The sequence below is a fragment of the Lissotriton helveticus genome, chromosome 6 (genome assembly GCF_964261635.1).
Source record: "Lissotriton helveticus chromosome 6, aLisHel1.1, whole genome shotgun sequence".
Classification (NCBI taxonomy): Eukaryota; Metazoa; Chordata; class Amphibia; order Caudata; family Salamandridae; genus Lissotriton; species Lissotriton helveticus.
Window position 1 is genome coordinate 1,140,701,875 of NC_136067.1, and position 18,705 is coordinate 1,140,720,579.

The following is an 18,705-nucleotide window of genomic DNA, read 5'->3' on the forward strand; positions in this document are numbered from 1 at the left end:
TGGGGGTAGTGTTTTAGGGTTTAGGGTAGTGTTGTAATGTTTGCGTAGTGTAGGGTCATGCTGGGGGTAGTGTTTTAGGGTTTAGGGTAGTGTTGTAGTGTTTGCGTAGTGTAGGGTCATGCTGGGGTGTAGTGTTTTAGGGTTTTGGGTAGTGTTGTAGTGTTTGCATAGTGTAGGGTCATGCTGGGGGTAGTGTTTTAGGGTTTAGGGTAGTGTTGTAGTGTTTGCGTAGTGTAGGGTCATGCTGAGTTTAGTGTTTTAGGGTTTAGGGTAGTGTTGTAGTGTTTGTGTAGTGTAGGGTCATGCTGGGGGTAGTGTTTTAGGGTTTAGGGTAGTGTTGTAGTGTTTGCGTAGTGTAGGGTCATGCTGGGGTGTAGTGTTTTCGGGTTTTGCGTAATGTTGTAGTGTTTGCGTAGTGTAGGGTCATGCTAGGGGTAGTATTTTAGGGTTTAGGGTAGTGTTGTAGTGTTTGCGGAGTGTAGGGTCATGCTGGGGTGTAGTGTTTTAGGGTTTAGGGTTGTGTTGTAGTGTTTGTGTAGTGTAGGGTCATGCTGGGGGTCGTGTTTTAGGGTTTAGGGTAGTGTTGTAGTGTTTGTGTAGTGTAGGGTCATGCTGGGGGTAGTGTTTTGGGTAGTGTTGTAGTGTTTGCGTAGTGTAGGGTCATGCTGGGGTGTAGTGTTTTAGGGTTTTGGGTAGTGTTGTAGTGTTTGCGTAGTGTAGGGTCATGCTGGGGGTAGTGTTTTAGGGTTTAGGGTAGTGTTGTAGTGTTTGTGTAGTGTAGGGTCATGCTGGGGGTAGTGTTTTAGGGTTTAGGGTAGTGTTGTAGTGTTTGTGTAGTGTAGGGTCATGCTGGGGGTAGTGTTTTAGGGTTTAGGGTAGTTTAGTTGTTTAGTGTATGCTAAAGGCATATTCGTTCTAAAAGTTTTCGTTATTTTAATTTGCGGCCTAATAGTACATGCAGGATTTTTTTTGCGGACTGATGGTATGCGGGATTTCGTCATATATTCGCTAATCATACTTTCTATGGCAAAATGAACCCCCTCATTTTGTTCCTTTTTAAATTAAATGTTTTAAGAGTTACCACTTTATTCCAATCAAGATGGCTTCAGGTGTGCCATACCTTTGTAATAAGTAGGACTGTTAGCACTCTAGTTGTTCTTTAGAACACTCTGGGACATTCTGTCATTGGGCTATAGTTGGGCTACATCTGGCTGATATTTGGGCTACATTTGTTTTTTTTTGTCTCTGGTGGCCATCTTTGGGCTACATTGGGCTACATTGGGCTACATTGGGCTACATTTGGGCTCCAACATATATATAGCCCAATGTAGCCCAATATATATTTTTCAAAGTTAATTTTCGTAAAAACCACTGGAGCCTATATCTTGAGACATAGCAAAGGCACATCGGGCTACCAGTCCCTACAATTTTGCCAAGTTTGGTGTAAATCCATTCAGCCGTTCGGGCTAAAAGTGAGGCCAACCGCCCTATGGAAAATTCCATGGGAAAAACACGTTTTGGGACCCCCCTTTTTTCTCGGCCCCCCCTTGACGAAACCCCCCCAAATTTTCAGGGGCTGCTCAGAAACAAAATGTTCCATTTTCCTGAAAATTTCAGCCAATTCTGTCCTCAAACGCCAAAGTTATTCGACATAGAATTTTCAAAAATCCCATAGGAAAAAAATCCTAACTATATATACCTACTGGCTATCGCCAGTAGGTAATATATATATATATATATATATATATATATATATATATATATATATATATATATATATATATATATATATATATATATATATATATATATATATATATATATATATTTAAGGAGGGGCCGTGTGGCCCCCCTCCTGAGGCCATTATTGGCTCTGGGGACCCCATCCCCGGGGCAGTGCCTCATTTTTTTTATCTTTACGGGAGGGACCCATCTCCTGGGGCCTGGCCTTACATTGGGTACTGCAGGGGGAGCCCCAATGTCCCTGCGGTCCCAGCCAGCTCCATGACTCCTGCAGGAACCAGCATCGCTCTTGGACAAGGGGAGCTGCTGACATGCAGCTCCACTTGTCCAAAAGCAATTCTGCTTTGCTTCGTGGAAGCAAGTGCATGTTTCCTGCTCTCTATTCCATGAAGCAAAGCAGAAGTTTGCAATGAAAAGGCAGGAGCAGTGCTCCCGCCCTGCCATTGCAAACTGCAATGTCTGGGGGTGGGCAACCTGGGACATTGCCAGAGCTGGCCCTGGGGGGGTGGCGGTCCCCAGGGCAATGAAGGTCTCCAGGTGGGGGGCCAAGTGGCCTCCCTCCCAACGTAACAATAGCCCCAGGGAGGTGGTGGTCCCCGGGGCCGAGGACCTGTAATAAACCCCTGTTTTTAAAGAATTAGTGCCCTGGGGAGGTAGTGGTCCCCGCGGCAGTGTGGGGAGGCTCGTGCCCCCCCACACACAGCTTTGTAAAGCAGCCCAGGGAGGTGGTGGTCCCCGGTGCTTGGGGGGCATGCGAGGCCCCCGCCCATTAATGATGAAAGCCCCGGGGAAGTGACGGTCCCTGGGGCTTGGGGGGGTCCGCGAGGCCCCCTCTCATTAATAAAGAAAGCCCCGAGGAGGTGGAGGTCCCCAGGGATTGGGGGCCCGCGAGGCCCCGCCCACTATTAATAAAGCCCCGGGCAGGTGGCGGACTTGGGCTGCAGGGGCCCACGCGGCCCCCGTATATTATAGCACATATTATGGCACATTGCCCCTGGGACCTGGCCCACCTGAGGGCTCAAAGAAATGAAGCACAGAAGGCCGCTTTTCATGTTTTTTAAAAAAAACATTTCACCCGTATCCACGCCCCCAGTGCAAATCCGGCCCAAAAAGTTTTTTGGGGGGGGGGGGGTTTAGCCCTGGGGGTCCATGTGGGACCCCCTGAGCAAGTGTAGGGGGTCAGGGTGTTTCTACCCTGCCCCCTTTTTTTTATACCTTGTCCACCTTTTTTCTTTTGACTCGGTACTGACTTCCTGGTTTGGAGTGTTGACATTGAACAAAAGAGAGAGGTGGCTCACTCAGTCCCAGGGGGCTGAGCCTAGTCTAAGGAAAGCAAAAAGGATTCCACTGGACTCTAGATTATAGGTCAATATTCACATCCAATCCTACTTCTCACTCACAGATATGTCAGCATAAAACATTTACTCTCCCCTTAATTTACAAGACTGCCCCCAATGTGGCATAAATCTAGAACCAAACTGAAAAGTATTGCTAATTTGTATTTATTTTTATAAAAATATTTTTTTACTTTACACAAGCTTTTTAATTACTTTAATACAGATATTTAAAAAGGCTCCTTCATAAGTTCTTATGAAGAATGCTGTTCCAATAAAAGCATACAAAATATATATAAAACACATCAATTATAAACAATTTATAATGCAAAAACACAAACACAAGACCCTATGACCTCAACAACACAATATTAGATTATAGTTGTGGCCAGACATTTGATCCAAAACAGATGTATGATATGAGGGTGATTTCGGCAAAAGACTGTATTTTCTTTTTTGTCCTGAAAGTCCTTCAGCATTGGATTCTTAAAGAGTGCGTCGACGCGTTTCGGTGGTATCAATGCTTATTACCCAACCACTTTCTTCAGGACTAACAATTATAGACACAGGGTCTAGTTTTCCAGTTTTGCAACTGGTTAATCATTGGATAGGATGAATTGTGACTTTTTGACCATATCTCTTGTTTGGTTCAGATGAAAAAATACTCCAACCCTTGGTCCGTTTTCTAAAGCTTCTGTGTATTGGGGGAGATATATCAGGCTCTCTCTAATTGTGCAGCTTTTTTTATAATTTTCATTAAAACCTTCCTCTCCTGTAGCTCTCGTTTTAGTCTCTCCCTTGGAGTACAGGTTGATGGTTCCCTCCATGTGAGCATGAATCTTTTTTTCCCCGAATTTGTATCCTATTCCATTTATATATGAAGTAAAAAACACCTCACGATTTCTGATACATTTATAAATGGGGGTGCACCGAAATTTCACGGTTTTAATTCCTGATGATATCTCTTCGCGCCCGCGTCCTGATCATCGGCGTCCTGTATGTAAATTAAAACTGTGAAATTTCAGTGCACCCCATTTATAAACGTATCAGAAACCGTGGGGTGTTTTTTACTTCGTATATAAATGGCTACACACAGGACGCCGATGATCAGGACGCGGGCGCGAAGAGATATTTGTAGGTTTTTGTTATATGTAATTAACATTATAATATGTGTTCTTTTTATAGGTTTAATATATTTAACTGTATATTTTTTAAATATTCTTTATTTATTTTTAAGATTATTAAATTGTTTTCATTGTTTAAATGTTATTAGTATTTTTAGTTTTTCTGCTATCCAATACTTTCACTACTGTTGCACTCACTGGAGTGGGAATAGTCACTTTTACCCCTTCTCTATCCAATATTTTCCCTACTGTTGCACTAACTGGAGTAGGAATAGTAATTGTTACCCCTTTGCTGTCCAGTATTTTCCCTACTGTTGCACTCACTGGAGTGGGAATAGTAATTTTTACCCCTTCGCTAGCCAATACTTTCCCTACTGTTGCACTAACTGGAGTGGGAATAGTAATTTTTACCCCTTTGTTAGCCAATACTTTCCCTACTGTTGCACTAACTGGAGTGGGAATAGTAATGTTTACCCCTTTGCTGTTCAGTACTTTCCCTACTGTTGCACTCACTGGAGTGGGCATAGTCAGTTTTACCCCTCCGCTATTCAATACTTTCCGTACTGTTGCACTCACTGGAGTTGGAATAGTAAACTTAATTCTTCTACTATCCAATATTTAACCTTCTATTGCAGTCAATGCGGTGGAAATAGTACATTTTACCCCTCCGCTATCCAACACTTTCCCTACTGTTGCACTCTTTGGATTGGGAATAGTAATTTTTACCCCTTCGCTATCCAACACGTTCCCTACTGTTGCACTTATTGCAGTTGGAATAGTAAATTTAATGGTTTCGCTATCCAACATTTTCCCTACTGTTGTATTTATTGTGTTGCGGAATGTACTTTTAATTTTGTTTTTATAGCTTAATGTTTTATTTAATTATAGAATGTTTGTTTTCATTTTAAATTATTGATATATGTATATATTTTATTTTTATATAATTTAAAAGATAAAAAATTAAATAAAGATAATAGTTAATAAATTATTTTAAAGTAAATATATGTATATGTAAAAATGTATGTTTGTGTGTTTATATTTTTTTAATTACGTTTATTTTTATATTTAGTTAAAATGTATATTACATTAAATTAATTTTGTTTAAGATAATATTAATATTTTATAGTTTTAATATATATATTATTTGATTTATATTTTTTAATTGATATTTTTTACATCTATTTTTTTCACTTCAATATTTTTTATTCAATATTTTTGTACTTACCTGTTCAAGTATAGGGAGTCGATATTTTTACAAGCAATATTTTTTTTCAATATTTTTACCATCAATGTTTTTTACCATCGATATTCTATCAAGTAAATTATGCTGGACTTACCAAGCCCCAGTTACTCCCTCTGAGAAGAAATCAAGTCTACACCAGCCATCAAAAATGGTGGAAAACCAACATCAAGACTGCATTATAGACCTGTGACTCCCTGTCATGGTGCTGCTGCAGAGCAAGGCCTTGCAGGCCTGGTGAGCTCTGAGGCTGCAGATAATTGCGGCCTGATCAAGAGGGTTCATAGAGTTGCAGGATGAGCTGTGGAATACCTGAGGCGTCACTGCTGGCTCCACTGAATTGGTTGGAGTTTTGGTCCTCTGCTAGGACCAACTGCCTCCCACCCATGGAAGGGAGTATCTGCATTGCTGTAGGGGTCCTTCCTTCTTTTCTCATTGTTCCTCGTGCTCCTCCGTCCTGGGGCACATTTTTGTAGTCTTGAAGGCCTCAGGCAGTGTACGGCGAAGTACTGATGGTGATGGCACTGGGGGTGAGGAGGCACATGTATGATTCTGAATGCACGCTTCCTGACACCAACATGAGTTGAGGGAGGATTTTCTCTTAGTCATGGCCAGCAACATTGGCATGGGAGCAATCTGACTGTGGAAACTGTACTTAGCAAAGTTTACGGAGGAACACAGCGCTGACTTCACATTCTTCCAGTTTCCTGGGGTCCGCCCCTGCTAAAATTTTGGAGAAATTCATCAATACTGAACTGATGAAATACATTGAATCCCAGGAGATCTTGGATCTCTCAGGACGGGTTTCATGGCGGTCATAGTACAGAGTTCGCCCTCATTGCGGCTATTGACTGTGTCCGTGCGCAGGTTGATCAGATTGGAACGGCGGTGTTAATATCGACGGCATTCCATACCGTCTTCCCCGTGCACATGGTTCAGCACTTGCGGCAAGTGGGATTCATGGAAAAGGCCTTGTATCTTCTTCACTCTTTTATGTCAAGCAGAGCCCACATCATCAGCTGTGTAGGCTTTAGAGACAAGGCCTTTGGTCTTCCTTGAAGGGTACCCCAGGGATCATCTTTGAGCCACACTCTTTTTAACCTCAATGTGGCCCGTTCTGGACGTGTTGGTGCGGTCCTTTGGATTTCAGGTGCTCTCCTATGCAGACGATATGCAAATTATTTTCTCCATCTTGAATGATTTGCAATCAGTTTCAGAGAAGTTCAATCAGTGTAGGCCCAGCATTATCTGCTGAATGAAGGGCAATTCACTGAAGATCAATGCAGAAAAGACTACGGTGTTGGTTTTTGGGTCACAGAATTCCATCTGGTCAAATGCTTGATGGCCTGCAGGTTGTGATCCCCTTCCTGTCCCGGTCAGGGCAGCAAATAATGTGGGGGTCATTTTTGATGATGGACTGAACTTTGATGCACAGGTTAGCCACACAGTTAGTACTTGCTTCTATATTCTAAGGACTCTTAGAAAGGTGTTGCCTTTTATTCCATCCGAAATGCATCAGCCTATCATCATTGCATTAGTCACCTCCCGGCTGGACTACTGTAACACTCTGTACCTGAACATCAGTGCGGTCTCCCTTAATAATCTCCAGGTGGTACAGAATGCAGCGGCAAGGCTGATTCTTAATATTCTGAAGCATCAGTCAGCCAGGAATGGGATTTGTTCCTAGCACTGGCTCCCAATTAGAAAGTGTATCTCCTTTAAGGTTCTGAGCAAGGTATTTAGGCCCATGCATAGTAAGGGTACGCCACATCTGAAAACTCTTTTCCAATAGTACACTCCTAGGAGGGACTTGAGGTCCTCCTCACAGATAAAAATGTCTCCTACATTTCGCAGGTCGAGATGGGGTGACCGCTCCTTTTCTGTAGTGGCCACCAAACTTTGGGATTCCCTGCCCACCTTTATTTCCAACACGTACTCCTTACCAGTTTTTAAAAAACATCTGAAAACCTGGCTGTTTTCATCTTAGATGGCTGCAGGCGCATTTCTCTCTTTCCCCTTGTCTGTCTGCTTAATGCCTTGACACCCTCGGGTATAAGTGCGTTCTATAAATGCTATCCTATCCTATCCTATCCTATCCTGCATGACTGCATGACTGTGCTCTTTCATAATTGGAAAGGGCTCATTGCTACAACTTGTAACTATATTTAGGTGCAGGGCACCCTAACGGAACAGGGACTAGGTCATGTTAAGACCTCATCTGGCCAGGTGGGAACTGACCAGTGATGCCTCCTTGTTGCGATAAGCAGACCAGAATTCAATGATCTGCCAATGGGGGACAAATAGGGAGGCACAAAAATTGAAAATGATTAGCTCCTCAGAAGACCTTTTTAGGCTTGCATCTAAAATAGGGAACAAGAGCTGCTGACCATATATAAAAGTAAATGTATACCTAGTTTTTTTATGGAGCCTCTTTGAGGAGCCTGGCAAACTGTACATTGTTGCAGACCCAGGAAAACCTGTACCTATGTAGATTATTAGCAGTGTCCTGTTCAAATCCCTCCTATATAGCTCACAAGGAATCAATACCCCCCCACTTAGAGGACTGCCTGCAGACCAGTCCCATCACCCTTTAACATAATATATGGAGTGAAGATGGCACTAAATTCACCAACGAGATGAACACAGATTACCTAACCTTGGAATATAGAGCACGAATACCATGGCTGGTTTATGTGAACAGCCTGTTAAAGGAAGTGGATAGGAATTTGAAAATTGAGGATCCAGTTGGAGTGTTACAATTGAGCAAGAAAGATCTAAAAACGATTATGATTAGGAAAAGGATGGCTGATAGGGAAAATAGAGAGTGTTTTAAACTGACTGTGTCAATATACCTCTTAGGTCCCATACAACCAAGTGCCTAGAGCTACCTTATTCTAGTATCGAACATTCAACATAGATATTATTTAACTAGACTGTGAATGACACACTGTACTTTATGGTTGCTTTACCTAACATAAAAGTGTGTTCCCAAAAGTTGCCCAAGTGATGGCAAATCCAACCAGTCCACAATGCATTTTATTGTTTTGTACAACTTTTATAGGGATCTGAGGAAACAAATATTGTGGGCATTGTTTTTAAAAGGAAGGTTTTTATTATAAAGATGCTTTTAACTTTATCCATAACCTTGAAAATGTGAATTTATGCTTTAGAGTTTCTGTTTAAGTTTCCTATGCCATCCACAGAAGAAAACAGCTTCAATACCTGGATGTTTTAAGATATGAAAATGAGTAGCCAGGGATATTATACTCTTATTAATTCACTGATACCTAATATGATCCTAGTTTTTTTTTCTCTTTTGGTCAGTGGTAATAAATGTCAATTAATTCTCCCCTATCTGGTGCTTCTGATAAAGTGTTCTCACTCAGTGGGTATTGAGTTTTATTCCTACCTCTGTGTTCTGTGTTCTATCTGTGTGACTATTTTATGGAAGGATTTTGTATCCGAATAAAGATTTGTTGATTGATTGATCTGAAAATCAGTACTTCTGTGGAATACAGTACCCTGTGAATCAAGACAAGACCAGGTTGATCTGTTTCCCTGTTGAGGAACACCCTTTCTAGGTGGGCGGGCTGCTCTGCAAGTGAGCCTGACTGTTGTCCTGGATGAACCTCTGTTAAATGGAATGGCTAAAATACCATTATCTGTATCTTCTCTTCTCGACATGGAAGGAATGGCTCCAAGGCATAACTTGCTGATCATTTTTAAGGTGCAGCCCTTCCAAAATGGGAAGACTAAAACCACCAAAGCTGCTCAAACAGGCTACAACTGAACACCAAAGACCAGAGCTAATAGATCCAGCAACACCTGCAGAGCTGCAGAAACAGCATGTTGGTCAGGAAGCGACACCTGGCTCCAACGATCTTAATGCCATACTCAAAGTGATTGGAATAAGTAGGATATCCCTTTAAGCCAAGATAGGTAGCCATAGATGTAAAACTCCTGAGAGAAGTCCAAAAAAGACTGGCCAAAAGTGTGTCACAATCAAAATGCATACCACAGGAAGTGCAACCAGAGACATCTGCCTACAAAACACATACTGGATCTAACTGAACATGTATGTTTTTAGAGGACGTAGCAGAGGATGCTGCTGGCTGGGTTCACCAAACCAATATCAGAATTGTAGGTATGACCGAGGCCACAAAGGGGCAGGGCACTGCAGGGTTCATAGAAAACAGGATTAAGTGCTTTGTAGCATCCAAAAGCTTCTCTCCTTTTTCTAAATCAAAGGTTTTCATTATGTAGTGACATGTAGACCTCACCTGGCATCACACCCAGACTGATTGTGCGTTAGCTGTCACATTTCATAGAGTGCAACAGGATTGAATTGGATAATCACCAGCTCCTGGGGTTCTCAGGTTACACCCTTGTAGTTTAACACCAAAGAGCCTTATTTCCAAGTGGAAAAACCAAAGCTGAAGGAAATGGGCCAGAAAATCTCATTGCTTTTCCCTATCAAGGTCAAAATCATAAGAAATCACAATACTGTCATCTTTACTGAGCCTTAGGCAGCATGGGATTGGGCTGAGCAGCAGGGAAGCTAATCACAAGCAGAATCTGCCAGCAATTGGGAACGCTGAACAATCAAATGCAGATGCAAGAAACTCAGGTTGAAACTGGAATCATGCTGTACTCAAGCAGCAACCCTGACGAAGGAGCAAGCCCAGGACACCAGGCACTTTCAGGAATTCCACAGACATAAACATCCCTGCCTCCCTTTGATTTGGCAAGCAAGAATAGGAGCTATTCATCATCATTATCCATTGTGGATTATGAAACCCTTCCCACAGTGGCTCCTTAGACAACACGTGACCTTTCATGGGTAACCTTTGTCGTTTGTATGCTGAAGTGGGACCCCTCTTGTGTCTATCCTTTGACCTAGAGACTCTCCAGAGGCCACCTTCCCACCTTGAGAACTCTGGGGCATATTATCAACAAATAGCGATATTTATCGCTAAGTAGGGTTAGCGGCAATATTTTTATCGCTGCGCATCACAGGATTGTATCGCTGAGATAACGTGCTATTAGCAACGTTTATCTCAAAAGTGATAAAATTCCCGGCAATAGCGGCAAAATCCGTGAATATCGCTGAGAATACAGTGATATTCACGCTTTGTCGCTAACAGGGTCTTAGCCATTATATCCACCTCCCATTGAATATAATGGCTAAGAACTGGTATGAGTAGGTGTTAGTTTTTGGAGATATTCGCGCTTAGTGCGAATATTTCCATCACTACGCCTGTGTTGGTAATAGGCGATAGCGATGTTAGCGACTGCTTTAAGTCGCTAACAGATTGTGTACGCCCACTTGCATGTCATTAGCGATAAATATCGCTGACATACAAAGCGGGCCCCAAACCGCTCGCTATCTCCTACAAGCTGTTGCTAACTGCTGTTAGTGACAGCTTGCTAATAGGGCCATAGTATTATCGCCGCTTAGCGCCCGAAAACGGCCGCTAAACCGGCAAAAATTGGCTATCGCCTCCCTTGATAATATGCCCCTCTATCCTGCAATGTTGAACTTTAACGCTACCTGGTATCAGCTAGATTAATTTATCCACTTAGATATTTTGTCCCTCCTGTTATTCTAACTCTGATAGGCTTACCTATATGCAGCACTAAACACGACTACCACTAGCACCCCACTATGCTGCAAATAATGGTATCACTTGCTAGAACACGTTTTTACTGGTAAACGCCTTTTCCCAGTGCATGTGGACACTGGACAAGAAACAGAATAGCACAACAGGGCAGCGGGGTGGAGGCCTAGGACATTATACACTCCATAGCACTTACCACAAGATGTTTTCTTGCTTAACTAGGCAGTTTGGGCAGTTGTCAGTTTGCCCTCTTTTCCATGTATTATTGTTACCGTTGTGTTTTTTTCAGGCAAGGAACAGTTGGATCTGCCAACCCATGTAACAGCCTTCACTGAGATGGCTGAATTCATTTCTTAAATATTGTGATGTGGTATTCGGGTTTATCAAGTGGCATGGATAATTATTTCACACCCCACGGCCCGTCCAATTCATCTTTCTTTGATAACAAGAAGCATTAGCGGATGCATACTGCACATGAAGGCCACAGAATCTATTCTAAATTTAAACGGAGGGGGTCGAAATAGCATTTCTTTAAGACATTCCGCATTCTAAAGTCAGAAATTAAGGGGCATATTACCAAGCAATAGCGATAATTATCGCTATTGCTTGGTTAGAGACAAAAATTTACCGCAAAGCTGCGGCGATTTTTATCGCAAATAAACCTTGGTATTACCAAGGTTAATCGCAAATGCGATAAAAATCGCCGCAATGCATGAATATCGCTGAAAAGTCAGCGATATTCATGCATTATCGAGCTAATGCTCTTAGCCATGTTATCCACCTCCCATTGGATAACATGGCTAAGAACTGCTCAGGGCAGGTGTTAGCTTTTGGAGATATTCACGCTTAGCGCGAATATCTCCATAAGTTGGTAATAGGAGATAGCAATGTTAGCGACTGTTTCCAGTTGCTAACATCTTGGCACGCCCACTTTGCATATCATTAGTGATAAATATCACTGACATGCAAAGAGGGGCCCAAGATGGTCGCTATCTCCTACTAGCTGTCGCTAACTGGTGTTAGCGACAGCTAGGTAATAGGGAGATAATTTTATCTCCGCTTTCTTGGCTTTTAAAGCCAAAAAAGCGGAGATAAACCCCCTTGATAATATGCCCCTAAGAGACTTCAAAAGAGCTAGAGGGGCCTAGTTGTGTCCACTAATTACTCTGCATACACTATTGGATTATTGATTTGCGCCAAGGCAGGGTTTCCCTTTCAGTCAACTGCTGTCGTGTTGGAGAAGGAGGCAGATATGTATCTTAGTGAAAGGAAGGACAGGGGCCTAAAAACGAGTTGTGCATAAAATGATGGGAATTATCGAATCGATAGAAGAACAATACAGTGGTGTAGATATCGTTTGATTATTAGTATGTGCTAAATATCATATCACAGCAATAGGTATTTAAGGTATGTGATATTTGTTGCATGGGCGAAACATTGCATGCGTAAAGTCATGCAAGTGAGCCTAATTCCATGAAGGACCGATGTTATGAGGCACAGAACATAAGGACAGGTGTGTACAGCATCTGGAGGCTGCAAAAGCATTCACCGACAACTAGAGACAATAGTGGAAGGAGGAAGCCATTTTGTTCACCCACGCATGATAAAACAAGTTGACTTGCAATCCACATCCATCCTTCCAAAGGAGTAATCAGTGGAGGACACAAAGTACAAAACTGAAAGAAGGTGGACGGCAACAGGCAAAATAAATATAGATTGTCAGGGTCCGACCTTGAAGCCCCTTGCTGATGGTGTAGTGAAGCACCACAATAGGATTTTGGGACACCTGATGCTAAAAATACCTCACAAAGTCCGTACCTGTCTATGAAAAGAAATCAGGGACAATGTAAAAGCAGTCTCATCATTCCCACGTGAGGTGGAGTACGTAAAGAAACATTATCACCAATGAAGAGACGGGTATGTGAAATAGTGCTGCAAAAGAAGAAACATGCCATGGAACCTGGTAGGGAGGCCCCAAACAATACCCACTCAAACCTTGGGAGGAGAAAGAACTGTCTACAGTTGGGATTTCAGACCTCGAATGTATCTTTGGTGGATTAGAGGCACCAATGAAAATACAGGTATATGAATTTATTATCAGGTTAAAATATAATGTATGGTTGTAGTCATGTGCGAATGAACAAGCAAAATAACAACCATAATACATTCAAGAGTACTTCCATGGTCACTTCGGGTACAGTAATCAGTAGGAAGAAGTGCGCGCTAGGTTTGAGTTGCATTTAGTTTCGTAATTGTGTACTCAAGATGTACAATTAAAAATTGGTAGATGATTTAGGTCCAATTTTGCTGTTCATAACACGCTGGCTGTTCATGTGTAAAATGTTTATCATGTCCTTGGACCATAATTTGAATGTACACGACTTGTACTATGACACATAGCACTGCATCCAATATGACTCTATTATGTTTAATAAGTCACATCAGCAGTCACTCCACTACAACATCTGAAGAAATGTTTTGCATAATGTACATCCAACAAGTGTGTTGTACACATACAGTTCACAAATGGTATCAAGAGTACCATATTTATCAACATATGGACCATCACTTCTCAATCCCTCTCACGGAGTACAGTGTAGTAGAAAACATCATGAGCCCTGTTGCATGTACTATGCACTTTGCAGATTTACTTTAATGCATTTCCATCTCTGATGACCATGGTGATGTTGTAAAGTTACATGGCACTATATGTACGGTAACAGCAATGTTTCTCAATGATAAAATTTTCACTTGCATTCATTCTGTATGTAATGGTGCATTGCTTTATGAATTTACTATCAGTCATCAGATGTGTACATATGGTAAGAGAAAATGTTTGTCTACCTTAACACAACACTGTCACCTAATGAAGGAGACAATTGTGGATCCATATCAACTGACACGCCATTCTCAACTCCAGTTACATCTGGCACTACAAGTATGATCATTTCACCAAGGAAGACAACTGCCACTTCAGCCCCCACTTCCAAAATGACAAATCATGCGATGCAATTGTTAAGAAAACAAAAACAGGGCCCATGAAGATTAGGCCATGTCAAATAACAATGTGTGGTGCTGAAAAATCCAAGAGTCAGTTGACATCAAATACCAAACATTTGAACAAAACTACGACTGCACCCACCACCACTTTAACATCAATGGAGATTGTAGCTGAAGGTAGTCTTCTGGGTATGTGTGAGAACACCAGCAGGTTGCAAAATACAGTTTCCTCCACTACTGACTCACTGGTGACTGTGGCCCTATCACCACCATCAATCAGTTCAGGAGTGGAGGGGCTAATTTCCCCTTGGGAAATGATCCCAGTACAATTCATTGACACTGATCAACAACACGAATACACCATTGACATGCAAACAAATGATGACAATTTCAGCCCACCAGCATTTGAAGATGAATGCATACTAATTACATAAGATCAGCATCACGACACAACATCAAAGTAAAATGTTTGAAGTGCTGTGCTAACGCATAACAATACTTGAAGAAGGACAACAGCAAATACAAGAAGCTTACAAGAAATAGGTAGAGTCACATGCTCAGGCCCGGACTGGCCGTTGCGGGCACCGGGCAATCCCCCGGTGCGCCGCAAGGGTGGGGGCCGGTTTTGGGCCCTGGGGGCCGTTTTTGTTACAGGGCCGTTTTTGCAGCATAGCTGCAAAATCGGCCCTGTAACAAAATCGACCGAAAACCGGCCCCGGCAAAGAGCTCGGTCGCACCCCCAGGGGGCCTGCCGAGCACTTTGCCAGGGCCGGTTTTGGTTCTCAGTCCGGCCCTGCACATGCTGCTGTTCCGCAGAGCAGGGATACCCTAAAGGAATAGCTACACCACATGAAGGATTCTGATGCACAACATAGACATCTTCTACATTCAAATGCCTGTGCCATGAACCACATGACTACTTCTATACTTACTATCAGTCGTCACTTGTTTGCTGGATAGATTTCAACTTGGTCAACCCTAAATACCCTGGGTCAACTGCTGGAAAGAGAAGAAATTACATTATCACAAATGACAAAATGTGCGGCAATGACTCCATCTCTTCCATCTACTACATCCAGCGCTGCATCCTCTCAAAGATCTCCACAATGGAAACTTAGGTGTGCAACACGTAGTACACTACTTCTTGACTGACTCAACGATCCTGCTCCGAATAACTGATTAGTGACAATGGGGCATATCAGCAAGGGCCGGCGATAATTATCGCTAAGCGCACTTAGCGCTAGGATAATTATTGCTGGCTATCGCTGCATTCTATCGCGGAGATAGCTTGCAATCAGCAACGCTTATCTCCAAAGCGATAGCAATCCAAGCGTTAGCAACACAACAGTGCGATTATCGCTGGAAATTCAGCGATAATCGCACTGCAACAGGCGATACATTGCTGATAGGGCAGGGTGGACTTAGCCATGCAATCCACCTCCCATTGGATTACATGGCTAAGTCATAGTGAAAGCAGGCGTACAGGAACCTGCTTTAAGCGCGGTTAGCGCTACTTTAATGATCGCTAAGCAATTTAGTGATTTCCTTGATGATTGGAGTAATGCCGGTTAGCGACATTCTCCACCTTATTTTGCAAGGGTACGCCCATTTTACATATCATTGGCGATGCAAAGATGGGCGCTAGGGAAAGCAGCGCTGAGACATAGGAACACGCGTTAGCGTGCTCATGCTGATAGTGCGATAAAATTATCTCCGCTTTTCGTCCAAAAACGGACGCTAAAGAGGCAATAATTTTATTGCCATCCCTTGCTGATATGCCCCAATGTTATTTATATCATTCTAAATAACTTGCGTTTTATATGTGCCACGTATTAGTTGCCTGCAAGTATTTTAATGAATGAATCTCAGGTATGATGACAATACCTGTTGTGCATTGATTCACAATAATGATAACTGTGTCAATGTTTTGGTGCAGTGTAATGCTAGTAATTGCACGTTATTGCACATTTAAATAAATGTTCTGAAGCAGTACTTTCAATATTATGTTTTATTCGACTAACATGAGCAGGTCGTTCGTGCTGTGTAGTACGAGGATATGTGTAACACTACTTATACGGTAATATGTTTGGCTGCATTCAGAAAACTAGATTTCTCTAGAAAGATTCACCCATTGGTGTACAAATTAGATGTCTATGGTGTACAAAGGAAACCAGATGTATTATCGGTTACACAACTCACTGTTCTTCAACAGATGTATGTTTTAGAAACTACCACCTTGGCTGAGTTATTTTTTCGTGCTAATTTCCAAAACGATTTTCCCATTCCGCGTCACTTGTTATAAAGTTTATTTTACAGCATTTGTTACTTTGATATACGTTTTTGACCAAATATGGAAAGCATTTCATGCGGTATCTTACGCATGCAATAATTTTGTGTATGATTTATTGAGCACATGGGGGCAGATTTACAAGCCCTTTGCGACACTTTTACACCGCCGTTGCGTCACTTTTGTGACGCAGCGGCAGCGTAAACAATGCGCCACGTTGAGACTTATTTACAATGTGAAGCATCTAGGCAGATGCGTAACGTTGTAAAGCCCTGCGCCACATGAAACCTGCGGCAGGTTTCATGTGGGCGTTCTTTCGCAGGGTGGCGTTCCCTCGCAAGAAAGCCCCGTAAAACTGACGCAGTGAAATCTACAAGATTTCACTGAGTCAGTTTTACAACGCTGCTGCGTCAAATCCTTACGCCTGCTTGAAGCAGGCGTAAGGAGTGACGCACCACATTGAGTATGGGTGACCCCTGTGCCTTGCAGGTGTTGCGTCGCACTTGTGACACGACTCCAGCAATGCGCCGCCCGTACACCACAAGATGCGTACACCACGCATCTGCCCTTCCTTGCACCATCCTGCGCCGCATTGTAAATGCGGCGCATCTGCCGTGGCGCATGGAGGGGATTGCGTGACGCATCTGTTCTGGCGCATCCCTGCTGATTTGCAGAGATGCACCAGAACTTGTAAATAGGCCCCTCGGTACTTTACGCATGCAATAAACAACTTGTACTTGGGCATAGTGTTTAACGTATGGGTATTTTAACGAAACATGCGGTAATGTTGCTATTACACAACACATAATGAGGCCCTAGATGGTGAATCAGTGCTACTGGGGAATATCTATGTCCCAAAACACATTAACTAGCCTTTCTGGCTGCACCATTGGCACAACTGGCTTGGTGGACACATATGCCTTCGATTCTATGCAGAGATTTCAACTGTGCTCAACATCAGATTAGACAGATCACATTCACCCCTTTCCATTGACCAACTGACATAAAATGTGAAGATGCTATCCTACTGGCTTGTAGTTAGAGTGCACTGCTTGTACTCACCGCACCATGATCATTATGTCCGGCTAGTACAGACAGCTTGTTCTCAATTTGTCCCCTTGTTTCTCTCTTCAACTATCCGGAAAGAACACTCTCAGGTCATAACCCCTTACTAGTTAGACTGATGTGGGGAAAATCACCCTCTTATCCTGATCTTGTGCCTTTAGAGATCAATACTTGATGGCCAGTATTTTGCAGCACCCTATTTGACAAAATGGGCAACTACTTTAAATAAAATGATGGAATGGTCTCCTCACCAACAGGCCTTTAAGTTGGTCTCCAGAGGTCAGAGTATACATGCAATGGTAAGAGTTGAAATTGCCCTTGGAAATGAATTACAAGTGATAGAAGAATCCCTGACCCAAATTGAATAGCAAACCATGAACAATCACACTTTTGAGGAAGCCCGTAAGGCCACACATGAAAAACAGACTGCACTGTTAGAGCAGTTGCGTTGTGTAGATTACTCGACTTACACAAACACAGCCCACACAGAAGAGGACAAAGCTGGGCAGCAGCTGCTCGTGACTCATTAAACAAGAACTGTGTACCGCCCTATCACCATGTTTCATACCTCATCAGCTACCATGGTGCAAACCCAACCCAAGATTCAAACTGCGGAGATACACTACCACACTGGACTTGGTACAGACTAAGGTGAATGGATGAATTTCTTGCTTAGCTTCCTCTTCCTCACATTCCTGTTGAAGTCAAAGAAGAGTTAGATCTCCCAACAACTATCTAGGAAATAAGTGGGGTTATTCATAACCGGGATCCCAGCTCTGATGTATTCCTGTTAGAATTTACCAAAACTATTCCAAGGTGTTAGCATCAAAACTAGACTGTTGTATGGTGGGGAAGATGCTGAAGGCAGATTACCCTTATCTCTCAGGCAAGGGCTGATTGTACTGATACCTAAAGCTAGGAGCAACCCCACAGATCCCTCCGCATACATACCAGTAACAATCCTAAATTCAGATTATAACCTTTTCAATAAGATAATAGCCAGGCGTATGCTCAGCAAAGTCCGTGACCTAGTTCATCCAGACCAGTGTGGTACTGTCCCTGATAATTGGGAGACAATACAAAATTACGGAAGCAGTTACAGATGTCTGGCCTCGCTCAGCTTGCCTTGTTCTTGATTTGGAAAAGGCTTTTTATATCATGTGTTAAAAAATACCTGTTCAAAGAACTCATGAAACTTGGCTTTGATGAGTGAGTTCACACTGGATTCAATTAGTGAACACATATCCTACTACCAGGGTAAGAGTTTTCAAACTCATTTCTGCCCCTTCTTATT